At 51.5% G+C, this 13686-nt stretch overlaps 17 non-coding genes across 17 annotated transcripts; 8 read left to right on the top strand and 9 right to left on the bottom strand.

Moving 5' to 3' along the window:
* Positions 1–1188: 1188 nt before the first annotated feature.
* TRNAL-AAG (transfer RNA leucine (anticodon AAG)) lies at positions 1189–1270 on the bottom strand. The gene has a single exon. It is a non-coding gene; the product is annotated as a tRNA-Leu (tRNA).
* A 541-nt stretch (positions 1271–1811) lies between these two features.
* On the top strand, positions 1812–1883 carry TRNAD-GUC (transfer RNA aspartic acid (anticodon GUC)). Its single transcript has one exon. It is a non-coding gene; the product is annotated as a tRNA-Asp (tRNA).
* Positions 1884–2657: 774 nt separating this feature from the next.
* Positions 2658–2739, bottom strand: TRNAL-AAG (transfer RNA leucine (anticodon AAG)). Its single transcript has one exon. It is a non-coding gene; the product is annotated as a tRNA-Leu (tRNA).
* A 541-nt stretch (positions 2740–3280) lies between these two features.
* On the top strand, positions 3281–3352 carry TRNAD-GUC (transfer RNA aspartic acid (anticodon GUC)). Its single transcript has one exon. It is a non-coding gene; the product is annotated as a tRNA-Asp (tRNA).
* A 774-nt stretch (positions 3353–4126) lies between these two features.
* On the bottom strand, positions 4127–4208 carry TRNAL-AAG (transfer RNA leucine (anticodon AAG)). The gene has a single exon. It is a non-coding gene; the product is annotated as a tRNA-Leu (tRNA).
* A 541-nt stretch (positions 4209–4749) lies between these two features.
* TRNAD-GUC (transfer RNA aspartic acid (anticodon GUC)) lies at positions 4750–4821 on the top strand. The gene has a single exon. It is a non-coding gene; the product is annotated as a tRNA-Asp (tRNA).
* Positions 4822–5595: 774 nt separating this feature from the next.
* TRNAL-AAG (transfer RNA leucine (anticodon AAG)) lies at positions 5596–5677 on the bottom strand. Its single transcript has one exon. It is a non-coding gene; the product is annotated as a tRNA-Leu (tRNA).
* A 541-nt stretch (positions 5678–6218) lies between these two features.
* On the top strand, positions 6219–6290 carry TRNAD-GUC (transfer RNA aspartic acid (anticodon GUC)). The gene has a single exon. It is a non-coding gene; the product is annotated as a tRNA-Asp (tRNA).
* A 774-nt stretch (positions 6291–7064) lies between these two features.
* Positions 7065–7146, bottom strand: TRNAL-AAG (transfer RNA leucine (anticodon AAG)). The gene has a single exon. It is a non-coding gene; the product is annotated as a tRNA-Leu (tRNA).
* Positions 7147–8519: 1373 nt separating this feature from the next.
* TRNAL-AAG (transfer RNA leucine (anticodon AAG)) lies at positions 8520–8601 on the bottom strand. Its single transcript has one exon. It is a non-coding gene; the product is annotated as a tRNA-Leu (tRNA).
* A 541-nt stretch (positions 8602–9142) lies between these two features.
* TRNAD-GUC (transfer RNA aspartic acid (anticodon GUC)) lies at positions 9143–9214 on the top strand. The gene has a single exon. It is a non-coding gene; the product is annotated as a tRNA-Asp (tRNA).
* Positions 9215–9988: 774 nt separating this feature from the next.
* On the bottom strand, positions 9989–10070 carry TRNAL-AAG (transfer RNA leucine (anticodon AAG)). The gene has a single exon. It is a non-coding gene; the product is annotated as a tRNA-Leu (tRNA).
* A 541-nt stretch (positions 10071–10611) lies between these two features.
* On the top strand, positions 10612–10683 carry TRNAD-GUC (transfer RNA aspartic acid (anticodon GUC)). The gene has a single exon. It is a non-coding gene; the product is annotated as a tRNA-Asp (tRNA).
* A 774-nt stretch (positions 10684–11457) lies between these two features.
* Positions 11458–11539, bottom strand: TRNAL-AAG (transfer RNA leucine (anticodon AAG)). Its single transcript has one exon. It is a non-coding gene; the product is annotated as a tRNA-Leu (tRNA).
* A 541-nt stretch (positions 11540–12080) lies between these two features.
* Positions 12081–12152, top strand: TRNAD-GUC (transfer RNA aspartic acid (anticodon GUC)). The gene has a single exon. It is a non-coding gene; the product is annotated as a tRNA-Asp (tRNA).
* Positions 12153–12926: 774 nt separating this feature from the next.
* On the bottom strand, positions 12927–13008 carry TRNAL-AAG (transfer RNA leucine (anticodon AAG)). The gene has a single exon. It is a non-coding gene; the product is annotated as a tRNA-Leu (tRNA).
* A 541-nt stretch (positions 13009–13549) lies between these two features.
* TRNAD-GUC (transfer RNA aspartic acid (anticodon GUC)) lies at positions 13550–13621 on the top strand. Its single transcript has one exon. It is a non-coding gene; the product is annotated as a tRNA-Asp (tRNA).
* Positions 13622–13686: the final 65 nt, after the last annotated feature.

Below are 13686 nucleotides of genomic sequence, written 5' to 3'. Positions count from 1 at the left end.
ATTCGGAAAGTGAAGCCGAAAAGGGGCTTAGCATGCAGCCCAGGGGTTTCTTTGACTGTCCTAAGCCCACAGGGACTTTGCCGTCCTCAGCTCATGAGACTTGAGATGGGTAGCTTGATTTGCTGAGGAAATGCGGGATGACAGATTCAACTCTGGAGTCAAACATAGCCCGGAACTATCGCCTTAAACTGAGTTTTAAGCCTGGTGCCGATAAAAAGAAAGAAATTAGCCTTAGATCGGGCAAGCCGTTTGACGGGGGAAAATGAGACCCCCCTAGGCCAGCTAGGTGGTCGCTGGATGCTGTGCAGACATCAGCAGCTGTTCATTTCATGCCCTCACGTCTCCTCGTTAGTATAGTGGTCAGTATCCCCGCCTGTCACGCGGGAGACCGGGGTTCAATTCACCGACGGGGAGGTTAAACCGTTTCTGGATTTTTTTTAGTTCTTGACAAATATTCTTGAAGATTAGGCTGAGTCAAGTAGGGAATGGGTGCCAAGAACTGACTCTTTAAGAAAAAAGCACCGGCAACGCTAGTCATCGTACAATATTTGTGCACAATTGCTTACATTAGGCGGCCGGTCCACTTTATTGAGTCCCCCTCAGCACCATTTAGTGCTCCTGTTGTCTGCGAAGTCCAAATTGTAACCCTGAATCAGTTCCTCTTCTGACCCTTTGTATCATGTTACATGACGAGTAATGATCACCTGTTAGCTTTATCCCTAATTATAACTCTCACTCTTTCCCTGCATCTAACCCTAGCTCTAATCCCATCATTAACCTCGGTCCGGGCACACGCGTGAACCCCTACTCTCATCTCAGCCTCTCCTGGTGATACATCACACCTGGGATCGTTTGCTCCCTGTGGGCTGTGGGAAATTTGCTACCAGCACGCCCTGGAAGTGGGGCTCATTCCGCTGCAACGGGAGGTCTTCCCAGGACGCGTCACAGCTCAACGCAAGAGCTCCTGGGTTTCGAAGGCTCTTGCAGCAAGCCTTCACAAAGCAGCAGGGAGCGCCGTTCCAGATGGGAAACTTGAGACTGGATGTCCAGAAAAGCAAGACGTCAGAAGCGAAACCTTTTTCCTGCAGGGTGTGGCATACCATCCGCTTGCTCATTGCGACAGAGGTGGCACTAATGAAGGAAGAGGTCAACGTTACGTTCTTCTTTAAAATGCAAGGCCAGGAAAAGTGGCAGCGGTGGGATTTGAACCCACGCCTCCGAAGAGACTGGAGCCTTAATCCAGCGCCTTAGACCGCTCGGCCACGCTACCTCCCTGCTAGTCGCCGAAAGCGGAACTTGACCCGTTGCCCGGCCCGCTTTAGTGCTTTGCCTTTTCTCCTTGGAAAGTCTGGAGACAGGCAGTGGAAGGGCAGGCAAACTGTCAGGTGCGCAGAGGAGGGGAGACCATGAGGCAAGGTGGGAGATGGGGGCAAGAAGTGAGAAAAAAACTAATCGCAAGCTAGGGCAGGATTCGGAAAGTGAAGCCGAAAAGGGGCTTAGCATGCAGCCCAGGGGTTTCTTTGACTGTCCTAAGCCCACAGGGACTTTGCCGTCCTCAGCTCATGAGACTTGAGATGGGTAGCTTGATTTGCTGAGGAAATGCGGGATGACAGATTCAACTCTGGAGTCAAACATAGCCCGGAACTATCGCCTTAAACTGAGTTTTAAGCCTGGTGCCGATAAAAAGAAAGAAATTAGCCTTAGATCGGGCAAGCCGTTTGACGGGGGAAAATGAGACCCCCCTAGGCCAGCTAGGTGGTCGCTGGATGCTGTGCAGACATCAGCAGCTGTTCATTTCATGCCCTCACGTCTCCTCGTTAGTATAGTGGTCAGTATCCCCGCCTGTCACGCGGGAGACCGGGGTTCAATTCCCCGACGGGGAGGTTAAACCGTTTCTGGATTTTTTTTAGTTCTTGACAAATATTCTTGAAGATTAGGCTGAGTCAAGTAGGGAATGGGTGCCAAGAACTGACTCTTTAAGAAAAAAGCACCGGCAACGCTAGTCATCGTACAATATTTGTGCACAATTGCTTACATTAGGCGGCCGGTCCACTTTATTGAGTCCCCCTCAGCACCATTTAGTGCTCCTGTTGTCTGCGAAGTCCAAATTGTAACCCTGAATCAGTTCCTCTTCTGACCCTTTGTATCATGTTACATGACGAGTAATGATCACCTGTTAGCTTTATCCCTAATTATAACTCTCACTCTTTCCCTGCATCTAACCCTAGCTCTAATCCCATCATTAACCTCGGTCCGGGCACACGCGTGAACCCCTACTCTCATCTCAGCCTCTCCTGGTGATACATCACACCTGGGATCGTTTGCTCCCTGTGGGCTGTGGGAAATTTGCTACCAGCACGCCCTGGAAGTGGGGCTCATTCCGCTGCAACGGGAGGTCTTCCCAGGACGCGTCACAGCTCAACGCAAGAGCTCCTGGGTTTCGAAGGCTCTTGCAGCAAGCCTTCACAAAGCAGCAGGGAGCGCCGTTCCAGATGGGAAACTTGAGACTGGATGTCCAGAAAAGCAAGACGTCAGAAGCGAAACCTTTTTCCTGCAGGGTGTGGCATACCATCCGCTTGCTCATTGCGACAGAGGTGGCACTAATGAAGGAAGAGGTCAACGTTACGTTCTTCTTTAAAATGCAAGGCCAGGAAAAGTGGCAGCGGTGGGATTTGAACCCACGCCTCCGAAGAGACTGGAGCCTTAATCCAGCGCCTTAGACCGCTCGGCCACGCTACCTCCCTGCTAGTCGCCGAAAGCGGAACTTGACCCGTTGCCCGGCCCGCTTTAGTGCTTTGCCTTTTCTCCTTGGAAAGTCTGGAGACAGGCAGTGGAAGGGCAGGCAAACTGTCAGGTGCGCAGAGGAGGGGAGACCATGAGGCAAGGTGGGAGATGGGGGCAAGAAGTGAGAAAAAAACTAATCGCAAGCTAGGGCAGGATTCGGAAAGTGAAGCCGAAAAGGGGCTTAGCATGCAGCCCAGGGGTTTCTTTGACTGTCCTAAGCCCACAGGGACTTTGCCGTCCTCAGCTCATGAGACTTGAGATGGGTAGCTTGATTTGCTGAGGAAATGCGGGATGACAGATTCAACTCTGGAGTCAAACATAGCCCGGAACTATCGCCTTAAACTGAGTTTTAAGCCTGGTGCCGATAAAAAGAAAGAAATTAGCCTTAGATCGGGCAAGCCGTTTGACGGGGGAAAATGAGACCCCCCTAGGCCAGCTAGGTGGTCGCTGGATGCTGTGCAGACATCAGCAGCTGTTCATTTCATGCCCTCACGTCTCCTCGTTAGTATAGTGGTCAGTATCCCCGCCTGTCACGCGGGAGACCGGGGTTCAATTCCCCGACGGGGAGGTTAAACTGTTTCTGGATTTTTTTTAGTTCTTGACAAATATTCTTGAAGATTAGGCTGAGTCAAGTAGGGAATGGGTGCCAAGAACTGACTCTTTAAGAAAAAAGCACCGGCAACGCTAGTCATCGTACAATATTTGTGCACAATTGCTTACATTAGGCGGCCGGTCCACTTTATTGAGTCCCCCTCAGCACCATTTAGTGCTCCTGTTGTCTGCGAAGTCCAAATTGTAACCCTGAATCAGTTCCTCTTCTGACCCTTTGTATCATGTTACATGACGAGTAATGATCACCTGTTAGCTTTATCCCTAATTATAACTCTCACTCTTTCCCTGCATCTAACCCTAGCTCTAATCCCATCATTAACCTCGGTCCGGGCACACGCGTGAACCCCTACTCTCATCTCAGCCTCTCCTGGTGATACATCACACCTGGGATCGTTTGCTCCCTGTGGGCTGTGGGAAATTTGCTACCAGCACGCCCTGGAAGTGGGGCTCATTCCGCTGCAACGGGAGGTCTTCCCAGGACGCGTCACAGCTCAACGCAAGAGCTCCTGGGTTTCGAAGGCTCTTGCAGCAAGCCTTCACAAAGCAGCAGGGAGCGCCGTTCCAGATGGGAAACTTGAGACTGGATGTCCAGAAAAGCAAGACGTCAGAAGCGAAACCTTTTTCCTGCAGGGTGTGGCATACCATCCGCTTGCTCATTGCGACAGAGGTGGCACTAATGAAGGAAGAGGTCAACGTTACGTTCTTCTTTAAAATGCAAGGCCAGGAAAAGTGGCAGCGGTGGGATTTGAACCCACGCCTCCGAAGAGACTGGAGCCTTAATCCAGCGCCTTAGACCGCTCGGCCACGCTACCTCCCTGCTAGTCGCCGAAAGCGGAACTTGACCCGTTGCCCGGCCCGCTTTAGTGCTTTGCCTTTTCTCCTTGGAAAGTCTGGAGACAGGCAGTGGAAGGGCAGGCAAACTGTCAGGTGCGCAGAGGAGGGGAGACCATGAGGCAAGGTGGGAGATGGGGGCAAGAAGTGAGAAAAAAACTAATCGCAAGCTAGGGCAGGATTCGGAAAGTGAAGCCGAAAAGGGGCTTAGCATGCAGCCCAGGGGTTTCTTTGACTGTCCTAAGCCCACAGGGACTTTGCCGTCCTCAGCTCATGAGACTTGAGATGGGTAGCTTGATTTGCTGAGGAAATGCGGGATGACAGATTCAACTCTGGAGTCAAACATAGCCCGGAACTATCGCCTTAAACTGAGTTTTAAGCCTGGTGCCGATAAAAAGAAAGAAATTAGCCTTAGATCGGGCAAGCCGTTTGACGGGGGAAAATGAGACCCCCCTAGGCCAGCTAGGTGGTCGCTGGATGCTGTGCAGACATCAGCAGCTGTTCATTTCATGCCCTCACGTCTCCTCGTTAGTATAGTGGTCAGTATCCCCGCCTGTCACGCGGGAGACCGGGGTTCAATTCCCCGACGGGGAGGTTAAACTGTTTCTGGATTTTTTTTAGTTCTTGACAAATATTCTTGAAGATTAGGCTGAGTCAAGTAGGGAATGGGTGCCAAGAACTGACTCTTTAAGAAAAAAGCACCGGCAACGCTAGTCATCGTACAATATTTGTGCACAATTGCTTACATTAGGCGGCCGGTCCACTTTATTGAGTCCCCCTCAGCACCATTTAGTGCTCCTGTTGTCTGCGAAGTCCAAATTGTAACCCTGAATCAGTTCCTCTTCTGACCCTTTGTATCATGTTACATGACGAGTAATGATCACCTGTTAGCTTTATCCCTAATTATAACTCTCACTCTTTCCCTGCATCTAACCCTAGCTCTAATCCCATCATTAACCTCGGTCCGGGCACACGCGTGAACCCCTACTCTCATCTCAGCCTCTCCTGGTGATACATCACACCTGGGATCGTTTGCTCCCTGTGGGCTGTGGGAAATTTGCTACCAGCACGCCCTGGAAGTGGGGCTCATTCCGCTGCAACGGGAGGTCTTCCCAGGACGCGTCACAGCTCAACGCAAGAGCTCCTGGGTTTCGAAGGCTCTTGCAGCAAGCCTTCACAAAGCAGCAGGGAGCGCCGTTCCAGATGGGAAACTTGAGACTGGATGTCCAGAAAAGCAAGACGTCAGAAGCGAAACCTTTTTCCTGCAGGGTGTGGCATACCATCCGCTTGCTCATTGCGACAGAGGTGGCACTAATGAAGGAAGAGGTCAACGTTACGTTCTTCTTTAAAATGCAAGGCCAGGAAAAGTGGCAGCGGTGGGATTTGAACCCACGCCTCCGAAGAGACTGGAGCCTTAATCCAGCGCCTTAGACCGCTCGGCCACGCTACCTCCCTGCTAGTCGCCGAAAGCGGAACTTGACCCGTTGCCCGGCCCGCTTTAGTGCTTTGCCTTTTCTCCTTGGAAAGTCTGGAGACAGGCAGTGGAAGGGCAGGCAAACTGTCAGGTGCGCAGAGGAGGGGAGACCATGAGGCAAGGTGGGAGATGGGGGCAAGAAGTGAGAAAAAAACTAATCGCAAGCTAGGGCAGGATTCGGAAAGTGAAGCCGAAAAGGGGCTTAGCATGCAGCCCAGGGGTTTCTTTGACTGTCCTAAGCCCACAGGGACTTTGCCGTCCTCAGCTCATGAGACTTGAGATGGGTAGCTTGATTTGCTGAGGAAATGCGGGATGACAGATTCAACTCTGGAGTCAAACATAGCCCGGAACTATCGCCTTAAACTGAGTTTTAAGCCTGGTGCCGATAAAAAGAAAGAAATTAGCCTTAGATCGGGCAAGCCGTTTGACGGGGGAAAATGAGACCCCCCTAGGCCAGCTAGGTGGTCGCTGGATGCTGTGCAGACATCAGCAGCTGTTCATTTCATGCCCTCACGTCTCCTCGTTAGTATAGTGGTCAGTATCCCCGCCTGTCACGCGGGAGACCGGGGTTCAATTCCCCGACGGGGAGGTTAAACCGTTTCTGGATTTTTTTTAGTTCTTGACAAATATTCTTGAAGATTAGGCTGAGTCAAGTAGGGAATGGGTGCCAAGAACTGACTCTTTAAGAAAAAAGCACCGGCAACGCTAGTCATCGTACAATATTTGTGCACAATTGCTTACATTAGGCGGCCGGTCCACTTTATTGAGTCCCCCTCAGCACCATTTAGTGCTCCTGTTGTCTGCGAAGTCCAAATTGTAACCCTGAATCAGTTCCTCTTCTGACCCTTTGTATCATGTTACATGACGAGTAATGATCACCTGTTAGCTTTATCCCTAATTATAACTCTCACTCTTTCCCTGCATCTAACCCTAGCTCTAATCCCATCATTAACCTCGGTCCGGGCACACGCGTGAACCCCTACTCTCATCTCAGCCTCTCCTGGTGATACATCACACCTGGGATCGTTTGCTCCCTGTGGGCTGTGGGGAATTTGCTACCAGCACGCCCTGGAAGTGGGGCTCATTCCGCTGCAACGGGAGGTCTTCCCAGGACGCGTCACAGCTCAACGCAAGAGCTCCTGGGTTTCGAAGGCTCTTGCAGCAAGCCTTCACAAAGCAGCAGGGAGCGCCGTTCCAGATGGGAAACTTGAGACTGGATGTCCAGAAAAGCAAGACGTCAGAAGCGAAACCTTTTTCCTGCAGGGTGTGGCATACCATCCGCTTGCTCATTGCGACAGAGGTGGCACTAATGAAGGAAGAGGTCAACGTTACGTTCTTCTTTAAAATGCAAGGCCAGGAAAAGTGGCAGCGGTGGGATTTGAACCCACGCCTCCGAAGAGACTGGAGCCTTAATCCAGCGCCTTAGACCGCTCGGCCACGCTACCTCCCTGCTAGTCGCCGAAAGCGGAACTTGACCCGTTGCCCGGCCCGCTTTAGTGCTTTGCCTTTTCTCCTTGGAAAGTCTGGAGACAGGCAGTGGAAGGGCAGGCAAACTGTCAGGTGCGCAGAGGAGGGGAGACCATGAGGCAAGGTGGGAGATGGGGGCAAGAAGTGAGAAAAAAACTAATCGCAAGCTAGGGCAGGATTCGGAAAGTGAAGCCGAAAAGGGGCTTAGCATGCAGCCCAGGGGTTTCTTTGACTGTCCTAAGCCCACAGGGACTTTGCCGTCCTCAGCTCATGAGACTTGAGATGGGTAGCTTGATTTGCTGAGGAAATGCGGGATGACAGATTCAACTCTGGAGTCAAACATAGCCCGGAACTATCGCCTTAAACTGAGTTTTAAGCCTGGTGCCGATAAAAAGAAAGAAATTAGCCTTAGATCGGGCAAGCCGTTTGACGGGGGAAAATGAGACCCCCCTAGGCCAGCTAGGTGGTCGCTGGATGCTGTGCAGACATCAGCAGCTGTTCATTTCATGCCCTCACGTCTCCTCGTTAGTATAGTGGTCAGTAGCGGGAGACCGGGGTTCAATTCCCCGACGGGGAGGTTAAACCGTTTCTGGATTTTTTTTAGTTCTTGACAAATATTCTTGAAGATTAGGCTGAGTCAAGTAGGGAATGGGTGCCAAGAACTGACTCTTTAAGAAAAAAGCACCGGCAACGCTAGTCATCGTACAATATTTGTGCACAATTGCTTACATTAGGCGGCCGGTCCACTTTATTGAGTCCCCCTCAGCACCATTTAGTGCTCCTGTTGTCTGCGAAGTCCAAATTGTAACCCTGAATCAGTTCCTCTTCTGACCCTTTGTATCATGTTACATGACGAGTAATGATCACCTGTTAGCTTTATCCCTAATTATAACTCTCACTCTTTCCCTGCATCTAACCCTAGCTCTAATCCCATCATTAACCTCGGTCCGGGCACACGCGTGAACCCCTACTCTCATCTCAGCCTCTCCTGGTGATACATCACACCTGGGATCGTTTGCTCCCTGTGGGCTGTGGGAAATTTGCTACCAGCACGCCCTGGAAGTGGGGCTCATTCCGCTGCAACGGGAGGTCTTCCCAGGACGCGTCACAGCTCAACGCAAGAGCTCCTGGGTTTCGAAGGCTCTTGCAGCAAGCCTTCACAAAGCAGCAGGGAGCGCCGTTCCAGATGGGAAACTTGAGACTGGATGTCCAGAAAAGCAAGACGTCAGAAGCGAAACCTTTTTCCTGCAGGGTGTGGCATACCATCCGCTTGCTCATTGCGACAGAGGTGGCACTAATGAAGGAAGAGGTCAACGTTACGTTCTTCTTTAAAATGCAAGGCCAGGAAAAGTGGCAGCGGTGGGATTTGAACCCACGCCTCCGAAGAGACTGGAGCCTTAATCCAGCGCCTTAGACCGCTCGGCCACGCTACCTCCCTGCTAGTCGCCGAAAGCGGAACTTGACCCGTTGCCCGGCCCGCTTTAGTGCTTTGCCTTTTCTCCTTGGAAAGTCTGGAGACAGGCAGTGGAAGGGCAGGCAAACTGTCAGGTGCGCAGAGGAGGGGAGACCATGAGGCAAGGTGGGAGATGGGGGCAAGAAGTGAGAAAAAAACTAATCGCAAGCTAGGGCAGGATTCGGAAAGTGAAGCCGAAAAGGGGCTTAGCATGCAGCCCAGGGGTTTCTTTGACTGTCCTAAGCCCACAGGGACTTTGCCGTCCTCAGCTCATGAGACTTGAGATGGGTAGCTTGATTTGCTGAGGAAATGCGGGATGACAGATTCAACTCTGGAGTCAAACATAGCCCGGAACTATCGCCTTAAACTGAGTTTTAAGCCTGGTGCCGATAAAAAGAAAGAAATTAGCCTTAGATCGGGCAAGCCGTTTGACGGGGGAAAATGAGACCCCCCTAGGCCAGCTAGGTGGTCGCTGGATGCTGTGCAGACATCAGCAGCTGTTCATTTCATGCCCTCACGTCTCCTCGTTAGTATAGTGGTCAGTATCCCCGCCTGTCACGCGGGAGACCGGGGTTCAATTCCCCGACGGGGAGGTTAAACCGTTTCTGGATTTTTTTTAGTTCTTGACAAATATTCTTGAAGATTAGGCTGAGTCAAGTAGGGAATGGGTGCCAAGAACTGACTCTTTAAGAAAAAAGCACCGGCAACGCTAGTCATCGTACAATATTTGTGCACAATTGCTTACATTAGGCGGCCGGTCCACTTTATTGAGTCCCCCTCAGCACCATTTAGTGCTCCTGTTGTCTGCGAAGTCCAAATTGTAACCCTGAATCAGTTCCTCTTCTGACCCTTTGTATCATGTTACATGACGAGTAATGATCACCTGTTAGCTTTATCCCTAATTATAACTCTCACTCTTTCCCTGCATCTAACCCTAGCTCTAATCCCATCATTAACCTCGGTCCGGGCACACGCGTGAACCCCTACTCTCATCTCAGCCTCTCCTGGTGATACATCACACCTGGGATCGTTTGCTCCCTGTGGGCTGTGGGAAATTTGCTACCAGCACGCCCTGGAAGTGGGGCTCATTCCGCTGCAACGGGAGGTCTTCCCAGGACGCGTCACAGCTCAACGCAAGAGCTCCTGGGTTTCGAAGGCTCTTGCAGCAAGCCTTCACAAAGCAGCAGGGAGCGCCGTTCCAGATGGGAAACTTGAGACTGGATGTCCAGAAAAGCAAGACGTCAGAAGCGAAACCTTTTTCCTGCAGGGTGTGGCATACCATCCGCTTGCTCATTGCGACAGAGGTGGCACTAATGAAGGAAGAGGTCAACGTTACGTTCTTCTTTAAAATGCAAGGCCAGGAAAAGTGGCAGCGGTGGGATTTGAACCCACGCCTCCGAAGAGACTGGAGCCTTAATCCAGCGCCTTAGACCGCTCGGCCACGCTACCTCCCTGCTAGTCGCCGAAAGCGGAACTTGACCCGTTGCCCGGCCCGCTTTAGTGCTTTGCCTTTTCTCCTTGGAAAGTCTGGAGACAGGCAGTGGAAGGGCAGGCAAACTGTCAGGTGCGCAGAGGAGGGGAGACCATGAGGCAAGGTGGGAGATGGGGGCAAGAAGTGAGAAAAAAACTAATCGCAAGCTAGGGCAGGATTCGGAAAGTGAAGCCGAAAAGGGGCTTAGCATGCAGCCCAGGGGTTTCTTTGACTGTCCTAAGCCCACAGGGACTTTGCCGTCCTCAGCTCATGAGACTTGAGATGGGTAGCTTGATTTGCTGAGGAAATGCGGGATGACAGATTCAACTCTGGAGTCAAACATAGCCCGGAACTATCGCCTTAAACTGAGTTTTAAGCCTGGTGCCGATAAAAAGAAAGAAATTAGCCTTAGATCGGGCAAGCCGTTTGACGGGGGAAAATGAGACCCCCCTAGGCCAGCTAGGTGGTCGCTGGATGCTGTGCAGACATCAGCAGCTGTTCATTTCATGCCCTCACGTTTCCTCGTTAGTATAGTGGTCAGTATCCCCGCCTGTCACGCGGGAGACCGGGGTTCAATTCCCCGACGGGGAGGTTAAACCGTTTCTGGATTTTTTTTAGTTCTTGACAAATATTCTTGAAGATTAGGCTGAGTCAAGTAGGGAATGGGTGCCAAGAACTGACTCTTTAAGAAAAAAGCACCGGCAACGCTAGTCATCGTACAATATTTGTGCACAATTGCTTACATTAGGCGGCCGGTCCACTTTATTGAGTCCCCCTCAGCACCATTTAGTGCTCCTGTTGTCTGCGAAGTCCAAATTGTAACCCTGAATCAGTTCCTCTTCTGACCCTTTGTATCATGTTACATGACGAGTAATGATCACCTGTTAGCTTTATCCCTAATTATAACTCTCACTCTTTCCCTGCATCTAACCCTAGCTCTAATCCCATCATTAACCTCGGTCCGGGCACACGCGTGAACCCCTACTCTCATCTCAGCCTCTCCTGGTGATACATCACACCTGGGATCGTTTGCTCCCTGTGGGCTGTGGGAAATTTGCTACCAGCACGCCCTGGAAGTGGGGCTCATTCCGCTGCAACGGGAGGTCTTCCCAGGACGCGTCACAGCTCAACGCAAGAGCTCCTGGGTTTCGAAGGCTCTTGCAGCAAGCCTTCACAAAGCAGCAGGGAGCGCCGTTCCAGATGGGAAACTTGAGACTGGATGTCCAGAAAAGCAAGACGTCAGAAGCGAAACCTTTTTCCTGCAGGGTGTGGCATACCATCCGCTTGCTCATTGCGACAGAGGTGGCACTAATGAAGGAAGAGGTCAACGTTACGTTCTTCTTTAAAATGCAAGGCCAGGAAAAGTGGCAGCGGTGGGATTTGAACCCACGCCTCCGAAGAGACTGGAGCCTTAATCCAGCGCCTTAGACCGCTCGGCCACGCTACCTCCCTGCTAGTCGCCGAAAGCGGAACTTGACCCGTTGCCCGGCCCGCTTTAGTGCTTTGCCTTTTCTCCTTGGAAAGTCTGGAGACAGGCAGTGGAAGGGCAGGCAAACTGTCAGGTGCGCAGAGGAGGGGAGACCATGAGGCAAGGTGGGAGATGGGGGCAAGAAGTGAGAAAAAAACTAATCGCAAGCTAGGGCAGGATTCGGAAAGTGAAGCCGAAAAGGGGCTTAGCATGCAGCCCAGGGGTTTCTTTGACTGTCCTAAGCCCACAGGGACTTTGCCGTCCTCAGCTCATGAGACTTGAGATGGGTAGCTTGATTTGCTGAGGAAATGCGGGATGACAGATTCAACTCTGGAGTCAAACATAGCCCGGAACTATCGCCTTAAACTGAGTTTTAAGCCTGGTGCCGATAAAAAGAAAGAAATTAGCCTTAGATCGGGCAAGCCGTTTGACGGGGGAAAATGAGACCCCCCTAGGCCAGCTAGGTGGTCGCTGGATGCTGTGCAGACATCAGCAGCTGTTCATTTCATGCCCTCACGTCTCCTCGTTAGTATAGTGGTCAGTATCCCCGCCTGTCACGCGGGAGACCGGGGTTCAATTCCCCGACGGGGAGGTTAAACCGTTTCTGGATTTTTTTTAGTTCTTGACAAATATTCTTGAAGATTAGGCTGAGTCAAGTAGGGAATGGGTGCCAAGAACTGACTCTTTAAGAAAAAAGCACCGGCAACGCTAGTCATCGTACAATATTTGTGCACAATTGCTTACATTAGGCGGCCGGTCCACTTTATTGAGTCCCCCTCAGCACCATTTAGTGCTCCTGTTGTCTGCGAAGTCCAAATTGTAACCCTGAATCAGTTCCTCTTCTGACCCTTTGTATCATGTTACATGACGAGTAATGATCACCTGTTAGCTTTATCCCTAATTATAACTCTCACTCTTTCCCTGCATCTAACCCTAGCTCTAATCCCATCATTAACCTCGGTCCGGGCACACGCGTGAACCCCTACTCTCATCTCAGCCTCTCCTGGTGATACATCACACCTGGGATCGTTTGCTCCCTGTGGGCTGTGGGAAATTTGCTACCAGCACGCCCTGGAAGTGGGGCTCATTCCGCTGCAACGGGAGGTCTTCCCAGGACGCGTCACAGCTCAACGCAAGAGCTCCTGGGTTTCGAAGGCTCTTGCAGCAAGCCTTCACAAAGCAGCAGGGAGCGCCGTTCCAGATGGGACACTTGAGACTGGATGTCCAGAAAAGCAAGACGTCAGAAGCGAAACCTTTTTCCTGCAGGGTGTGGCATACCATCCGCTTGCTCATTGCGACAGAGGTGGCACTAATGAAGGAAGAGGTCAACGTTACGTTCTTCTTTAAAATGCAAGGCCAGGAAAAGTGGCAGCGGTGGGATTTGAACCCACGCCTCCGAAGAGACTGGAGCCTTAATCCAGCGCCTTAGACCGCTCGGCCACGCTACCTCCCTGCTAGTCGCCGAAAGCGGAACTTGACCCGTTGCCCGGCCCGCTTTAGTGCTTTGCCTTTTCTCCTTGGAAAGTCTGGAGACAGGCAGTGGAAGGGCAGGCAAACTGTCAGGTGCGCAGAGGAGGGGAGACCATGAGGCAAGGTGGGAGATGGGGGCAAGAAGTGAGAAAAAAACTAATCGCAAGCTAGGGCAGGATTCGGAAAGTGAAGCCGAAAAGGGGCTTAGCATGCAGCCCAGGGGTTTCTTTGACTGTCCTAAGCCCACAGGGACTTTGCCGTCCTCAGCTCATGAGACTTGAGATGGGTAGCTTGATTTGCTGAGGAAATGCGGGATGACAGATTCAACTCTGGAGTCAAACATAGCCCGGAACTATCGCCTTAAACTGAGTTTTAAGCCTGGTGCCGATAAAAAGAAAGAAATTAGCCTTAGATCGGGCAAGCCGTTTGACGGGGGAAAATGAGACCCCCCTAGGCCAGCTAGGTGGTCGCTGGATGCTGTGCAGACATCAGCAGCTGTTCATTTCATGCCCTCACGTCTCCTCGTTAGTATAGTGGTCAGTATCCCCGCCTGTCACGCGGGAGACCGGGGTTCAATTCCCCGACGGGGAGGTTAAACCGTTTCTGGATTTTTTTTAGTTCTTGACAAATATTCTTGAAGATTAGGCTGAGTCAAG

This window comes from Ambystoma mexicanum, unplaced genomic scaffold (genome assembly GCF_040938575.1).
Source record: "Ambystoma mexicanum isolate Mex_15411 unplaced genomic scaffold, UKY_AmexF1_1 Mex_scaf20, whole genome shotgun sequence".
Taxonomy (NCBI): Eukaryota; Metazoa; Chordata; class Amphibia; order Caudata; family Ambystomatidae; genus Ambystoma; species Ambystoma mexicanum.
The sequence above is the reverse complement of the archived record's forward strand: the minus strand, read 5'-3'. Positions and strand labels throughout refer to the sequence as shown.